Source organism: Pteropus vampyrus, unplaced genomic scaffold (assembly GCF_000151845.1).
Source record: "Pteropus vampyrus isolate Shadow unplaced genomic scaffold, Pvam_2.0 Scaffold27, whole genome shotgun sequence".
NCBI lineage: Eukaryota > Metazoa > Chordata > Mammalia > Chiroptera > Pteropodidae > Pteropus > Pteropus vampyrus.
In genome coordinates, this window is record NW_011888808.1 from 7172932 (window position 1) to 7181695 (window position 8764).

An 8764-nucleotide genomic window follows, 5' to 3' on the forward strand; every position below is an offset into this window, starting at 1 on the left:
TATCTCTGTTATATCTCCACTTAAATTTCCCCTCATCACATGCATCTTTTTTGACCACTCCTTCAAAAGAAAGAATGTCCCACCTCCTGCCGCCACTCTCCATTCCCTTGCCCTGCTTTAATTTTCTTTGCCTCTTTTATCATTACTTGAAATTATGCTAAATATTTACTTCCTGTAATCCTTCATTCAAACAATTAGTGAACTCTATTCCTGGCACCACAATAGTGCCTGACATTTAGAAGGTAATCAATAGATATTTTTGAATAATAAATAATGAATAAAAGTTATAGAAACATCAATATTAATATGACTAAAACAATTTTATGTTTGTATATTTGTATTTGATAGATAAGTACATACATATGCATATGTTTGTATATATACTTGTGTTGAAAAATATTTGAATACATATTAAAATTCTTCATTGTGTAACATGTCTTGTAAAAACAGTAGCATAACCAAGGTAAATTGCTAATGTTCTAGGTCATATGAAGATGAAAATATTATTTAAATCTAAAAATGTAGTCTTACTCTGCAATTTGTCTAGCATTGCAAGAAATTAATTCATTTACGTTGTATTGAATTTACTGCATTTCTAATATATAAAAGTATTTTGTTGTAACATAGGACATATAGGGCATGTAAATTTTTTTATTACTACAAATAACCCTTCATTTTCTTTGCTTCAGTATCATTCTTACTCTTTTCCTTCACAACCAGAAACTGTTAAAATTTGATTCAGTATCTTAAAAGCAAGCAAATATATCTCAACTAGTTAAATGTATGTGTGATTAGTGTGAATAGACAGATATTTCAGTGAGGAAGCTGATAACTGATGTTGACTGACATGATGTCGTTGGAATTTCTGAGGCACTATGTTTGTGATAGTTGCATGCAACTAGGGCCCTCCTTTGTACTTCTTGTACTTCTGATTACCAAGCAATATAAATAAGAAGTTTGTATTTGAGCTCTACTCATCACTAATTTTTAATAATCTGTTTGCACATTTTGGCTTTGTTGGTTTTTCTGAGGGAAGCAGCGGGATACATTTGATAACCTTATTTCATGAAGATTATTGCTACCAATGGCCAATTTTCAAGTGTTATAAATCTTGACAGTTACTTTGTTCATCTTTTCAATAAGATGCAGAACTCGATGTAACAGTATCATCTAATTGTTTGGCAAAAACTAGCAAACATCTGCTTACATACAAGGTGGTTTGAATTAGTAATCAAAATAAATAATTCTTTGTGTTTTTAGATGCTGCGTAATTCAGTATTATGAATAATCTTTGTTAGATATCAAAGGACTACTATTTTATTAGAAATTGGCATAGTGCTATAAAAAGTGTTATTTCAATTCTTGAATGAAAAAAACTTTTAAAAAATTCTCTCTAGATATCTATATATACATACATATAGACATACACATATATGGAGGAGATTACAATATTGTTAAAAGCTATGATTTTGAAAATAGAGTCTACGGCATGTAAGTTTAGATGTTTTCTAAGTGAATACTGAAAATACAACTTGCAAATATTTGTACAAGTCACTTCGCTTTATTGATTTTACTTTGCTTAGCATTATAGATTTGTCCTATAGCAGCTGATCGTGAATAAGAAAAAAAACCTGTAATATAGTTAAACATATTTTTCATTGGCATGCGTTATTTGTAATAAAGAATGTTCTTCAAATAAAATAATTTAGTTTTGCTGCATAATACAATAAGCCTTTTTTAAAAAGCCATGTTACATTCTTGTTAGGTTTTTCACAAAGAAAAATGGGTCAGTGCTGCTTTGACATGAATTCTAGCTTAATAATAAGAATTGGTAAAGATACTATTATTGAAACTTTTTTACCTAGGATTTACTACAATTATGGGTAAATGTCTTATACTAAGATACAGTTATGTTCTGATTGTGTAAGGTAATATTCCAGCTAGAGATGGAAAAGCATTAACCAAAAGGAATAGTTCCAATGTAAGAAACAAACTGCAGAGACGGTACATTCATTGCCAGTCGTATTTTCAGAACTATTCATCCTAGGCACATTTTTCCTTTATTTAATGGTCTTTGTTTAATCTGTTGAAACTCAGATTATTATTGGTTATTATTGGTTTATTTCGCTCATGTTGGCTTTATCCTTTGTGGAGTCTTTTCAATTCGAATTGAAATGCTCATCTATTCTTGAATAAATGAATGAAAATACTGCTTAATTAATTGTAAATGTCATGCAAATTAATTCAAAAGACTATTTTACCCCTATTACATTAAGTAAACTGTAATAATAATCCTAATGGTAAAGAGTCGAAGGTATACTATATGTGTACTCAGATGCCGTTTTATGGAAAATCACATAGGAGCAAGTATGAAGTATGGATTTATCCCTTTGGTTTATCATATCATTATTTGAGATGATGTTGATTTTAAAAACCTAATAATAGTAGAGCATGGTTAAATCTTTTTTATCACTTGCTATTCCATCTTCATGAAAAAGAAAGCTACAAAATTTGCATAGGAAAATGAAAGTGCATATAGTGCAAAAAGAAAAGGCAAACAGGATATTCTTAAATAGATTCACATTCTCTATCTTCAGGACCTCGACCTTTGCCTATGAGCTCTCCTCCTCCTTTGAGGAAAATGTCAGCTATTTAACAAGAGCTTCCCTTTACATATGGATAATTGTTTGAGATAAATTCAACAATATCTAGAGATAATAAGTAGTTTTTGTTTTGTTTATTGTGTTTTTGTTTCAGTAAGGTCCCCTACTACAAGTGGAGAAATGCATGACTTAGAATAAGGTGTATGTACTTCAAAATATCATAATAATTAGTGTTTGTGGTTAAATCAATCATCAAAGTGATCAATTTTTATAATTTGCATTGGACAGTTATTTGCATTGGCCCCTCTTTGACATTCTACACACTAAGTGATGGTCTAGTTTTATGGCTAAGCTGCCACCTTTTCCTGTTTAAGACTACATTAGTTTCCTTTGGCTGCTGTAACAAAATACACTTGGTGGCTAAAATCAACAAAAATATATTCCCTTACAGAGGTTAGAAGTCCAAAGCAGAGCTGTGCTGAGAGCTCAGGGAGAAAATCCATTACCTGTCTCTTCCAGTTTTTGGTAGCTGGTGTTTCTTGACTTGTGGCTGCATCACTCCAAACTCTGCCTTCATTTCTACTTTGCTTTCTCCACTTTGTGTCTGTCTCCAAAATCACCCCCACTCCTCTCTCTCTTATATGGATACGTGTGACTGCATTTAGGGCCCTACTCAATAATATGGAACCAGCTCCTCTTCAGTTCTTTGATTTAATCACATCTTTTGTCATATAAAATAATATTCACTCTTGTCATACCAGGTGATATTTTCACGTTCTAGGATTAGAACATAGACATCTTTTGGGCCACAATTTAGCCTACTACAATCACCAGTTTTACTTAATTTTTCAACATGGATTTGGGGGACGTTATTCAGAACTTCCTACCCTCATGCACAGATAAAACCTCTCAAATGTACTAAACCAGTGTATTAAAAAGTTAATGCTAGATTGAATTTATAATCAACAGGATTTGTCTACAGCTACAAACACAGAAATCACTACATTAACATAATTCATTTTACTCTGTAATGACACCATTCTGCAATGTCTACAACTTCCACCCTCGCTGCACTCTATACTATGGGAAGACGTCACCTTCTCAATGGCCAAGTGATGCCCCTACAGAACACAGTGAAGAATGTATTAGTTTTCCACGGCTGTTTTAACAAATTATCACAACCTTCATGGCTTAAAATAACAGGAATTTGTTTTCTCACAATTCCAAGGCCAGATTTTGGCAAAGTCCATGCCAACATCTACAAAATCATGGCCAAATCAAGGTGTTGACAAGGCCATGCTTCCTCTAGAGGTTGTGGCAGTGTATCTGTTTCTCGATGCTTCTCTCTTCTGGTGCGGCTGGTGTGCCTTGGCTTACCTTAGCTTGTGGCCATATCGTTCCATCTCTGCCTCTGTAGTAGCATCACCTTCTCTTCTGTGTGTATCAAATATCTCTCCATTTCTCTCTTATGAGGACATTTGTAACTGGATATAGGAATCACCAGGAAAAATCCAGAAAAATCTCATTGAAATCCTTAATTTAGCCACATCTTAAAAATGTTACCATATAAGATAAAATTCACAGTTTCCAGGTATCAGGCTGCGGACAAGTCTTTGGGAGTCATTATCATACGATGTCTACCCAAGAACACGGCGATAAGCATTAGCACTGAATGAGGCAACTTCTAATTAAATATATCTTCTAAAGCTTCATTCACCCTGTTGCTGCTCCCCAGACAACCCTTCCATGAATGTTCACAATAGGTTTTCACTTCAGGTTCATTGATGGTCTTTGACTTTACTACTTTTTCAGTTCTTCCTTGAGCATTTCTGATGATTGAATTTCAGTTACCAGAAGTATCTTGAATGAGCTCATTCTTTTCAGTATCAGTTCACAGTGTGTCTAATGCAGAAATTTCTACAAATATAGTCCTGTTCTTTATAACCCAATCATTGACCTAGGATAATGATTGAGTCAGAAATTCTATAATTATACTCTAGATTGAGCCATCCTGGTCTAAAATCTTGCTGTTTGGCTTCAAACAATTAATTTTACTATTATAAAGCTTACTTTCATCATCTATATGATGTACTGATATCTATTATACCTACAGAAAGGGAGTCATTATGAGGATTTTTTGAATGAACAAAAGCAATTGATGAGATATACACATACCAGAATTACCAGATCAATGATTTTGGGGACATAAAAATAGTAGCCATTGCCCTTCAAAGCTGCAAAGGGACACAGCAGAGCCAGGCACTAGGATCTGAGAGAAAGTTTGAGACATTTTAAGAACCAGGAAAAGTAAATATCCATATCATAAAATTTTATAGTCTGTATTTCTTTGAAACACATATGCATATTCAAGCCACATGTATTTAAATAAAATAGTGTAAAATTAGGTATATGTAGTTTTAAAAGATTTTTGAAACTAAAGATAAATTTATGATTTATTAAATTCTTCATTATGAGCACAAAATTAAATCTACCTATTTAATTATGTATTTTATTGGTTTTATGAACATGGGGAAAAGGTTTCCCTTAGTCACAACAAATAAACTTAGATCTACTTAACTTAAAGCTCTTCCATGCTAGATTTTATGGTATCCAAGTTTCAGTCAAATGATTTAGCGTGTCTGTTTCTGGCTACATTCTGTGCCAAGTTATTTTTTAATCCAAAATAATTCCAAACATACCTATTTCTTCTTTGAAATTATTGAGTCATTACAGCATCTACCGTATTATTAATAATGTTATATTCTGTTGGTAGGACAAGTTAAATTAAATTTGAGGATATATTACAACAGGAGGAAACATGATTCAAGACCTTTCTAAAGCAGGAAATATAGTTCAGTTTTAGAGAAATGGCCAGGAATCACAGATAAAATATTTGATAGTATATAAAATTAGGTAATATATATCTTGAAATAATATAATGAGATTGATACCTTTGCAAAATTAGAAGAATATACTAGCTGGGTGGGAAAGCGAATGGCTTGATATAAAGAAGAAATCTTACCTTTGCTTATCATTCAGGCCAAAGGCATAAAAACTAGTCTAAAATTTGGTTCCATCTCTTCACAGAATACCTGATTGACCCAGTGAATTTTGTTAAGATTGCTGAAAAACCTTGAAGCATAAACTCACAATTCAAGACTAAAACTGTGGTGATAATCTCTTAGTTACATAAGCATTTCACTGGTTTTTCAATAGATTTGAGTCTATTTATTGGAGTTTATATGTATTTAAAGGGAGAAAACAAATTGTTCCCCCTTTTATTTTAAAATTGAGTAAAATTACATAGGTATTCAATGATTTGTTTTTACAGACAGGGAAAAATGTACTTGATCTTTTATTTGAGCTACCTCAACTCATTTTACTAACAAATAAGATAAAGAATGATTTTGCATAACTTTAAGGAAAATGACAGAGCAATCAGCTATTCAAAATTTGATATTTTCCCTAGCTGTTTGAAAATTCTCTTAATTAATTCAACAATTTTTGTAAGAATATCAACAGACAAACCTAAAGCTAAAAGTACTGATAGATAAAGAAAAGAATGTACTTTTTAATGCACCTTTTGAGGGAAAATCTTGGGCACTCTTTAATTTTTTATATCTTACAATAATAATGTAGATTTAATGATTTTTTTTCCCTACCAAATGCTATTTACACACAACCAATTCCTTCCAATTTACTTCATTGTAATGTTTGCTGGCTTCTCTCACAGAAAAGTGACATTTTCCTCCTTGTAATTAGTATTTTGGAGGGGGTAATTTGAGACGATGCAAATATCTTGATTCTCTTCAAATGTTTGTTCTGCAACAATTATGAAAGTGGTGTGTTAAATGGCAGTATTTTTTTCTCATTCCCTTCACACTGAACGGAAATTTTCCACAAGAGAGAACTGTCACTTCTCCTCTTTATATTGATTTATTCGATCATTTATTAATAACTATGGTTTTATGGATATTTATTTTATTTGATGGGTTATAATCCAATGCTATTGCTACTTATTTTATTGTTCACCTCATCCTAGCTTTGACATTCAAGGGTGTTCAGTTTGGTTCTTTCACACTATATCATTCCTTGGTCTATTTTGAGTGCTTCCTTACTTTATGCCATCATACTATTCTCCAGGCTCATCTCATATTTTACTCCTGGACTTCAATTGATCCTTTCTCCAAGGAGTCCCATGAGCAATATGTTTCTATAATCTCTGCATTTAGTAAACACACCAAAATACATCTAGGCATGACATTTTTCTTTATGTTTTTTCTCTTCCTGTGAGGAAATATATGAGTTTTCATTATTGAAGATTTAAGAAATTCTTTAGAATAGGTATTTTTTTCTGTCCCTGTTCTACTTATATCCTTTTCCTCTTTTTATAACTTCTATTGAATTGGATCAATTATTCATATGCTTTTTATCTAATTTTTTAAAAAAATCTCTGATTTTCTGAACTAACATTCGATAATTTGCCAGTGTCACATTTTTTGCCTCAAAAATGTATTCTTAAATATGTACAAATTCTTTTTCAGTTTATCTTTTGTATTTCCTTTCTTGTTTATTATAAATCTTAGTTTCAAAGGAATCTGGCCTCTATTTCCTGATAACAGCCTAATTTTGATTTTACATGAAATATTATTTTAGGTGCCTTGAGGGTATTAAATTTACTCATGTAAAATTTTTTTCCAGCATTCTTTGTTTTCTTCCTCAAAAGTTTGTTATATTTATTTTTTCCTTCATACTATTGGCTTCACTCAACTGTCAAATAGTTTTATCTGTAGTTGTCTTCAAATATTTATAAATTGGAGCTTCTACTGAGATATATATAGTTTGCTTCCATATATTTCCTTAGTGTAACAATTTTTGCTTCCCTGGCAGTGTTTAAAGGAGCTCTGCAGGTAATGAGTTAGTGGTGTGTACATAAAGGATGTTTTTAAGGAAACGTGGAGAAACACGTGTTTGGAATGGGGATAGGCATTTCCTGTGGGCAGGATATCCAGGGCTTTCGCTTAGGCCCAAGGTTCTAATCTGGGTGACTCCAGAAGCCTATTTCTCCAATTTAGATTGATCTTTACATAGTTTTAGATGATAGGAAAATGAAGAAAAAAGCTGCTAAGTGAAACAGGTGACAGATACAGCTGTTCTACAGCTCTTAAAACACTTACCCTGTCAAGAGCCTCAGGGTCACTTCCAAAAGACAAAAAAAATAAAACAAAATGACAAGAAACAAAAGCAATAACAACTACCTCTCATCTTGAAGCTAATCAAAGCATGATCTGAAGGTGGAAGGACTCACTTTTTTTTTGAGGCTGGGTGGCGAAGGACCAGGGAGGAGATAGAGACTTCTTTTGCTTATATGGAATAGAGATTTCTGCTCCATTAAATTTAACTTTCTCATCATATGCATTATAGTACAAAAAATACCTGCTTATGTAGGATGCACCCTTTATAATTTTTCAATGCTGGAATTTATGATGATTTTGAAAAAATATTTATTATGTGATATTAAGAGAATTCTGATAGAAGTGATAATCATGTATATTTAGTCAACTGTCTTTGAACTAGATATAACCACTGAATTTTAAAGGAAGTCAAAATCAGAGAAAAAGGTTTACCATAAAGATAAAATAAATTACATTACTTTTTAGGAATAATTTAGGTGAATTTTGTTAGTTTTTAATAATATTTTATAATGCAAAATTATTTTGAATTTTACTCAATTGTTTATTGAGTAAAAACAACTTTTTTATTGCTTTTGTTTAAGGGAAAAACAACTTTTGCTTAAAGAAAAAACAATTTTTTTATTGCTGAGGATTTTGATATTTCTGATTTTATTGCTTGCATAAACAATCAGGGAAATACTGGGTTTTGGTTCAATTTGTTAGCAATTTGTTTGGTGATATAAAGTCAGAAAGATAGAAAAAGGAAAGAAAACCAAATAGCTCAAGAGCCATGTTTAGCCAGCCGATATGCTTGTTTTGCTCATAAATTGTTCACTTAAACTATTTTCTATATTTTAAAATTTGAAAATTTTATTTCATATTTAGATTTCCAGCTTCTCTTATGAATGAATTCAACAGACTTGGCAGTAGCGATAAAATTTAATTATCACATGATAAAATTAGCTGGAGCTAACAAAGGGTTATACT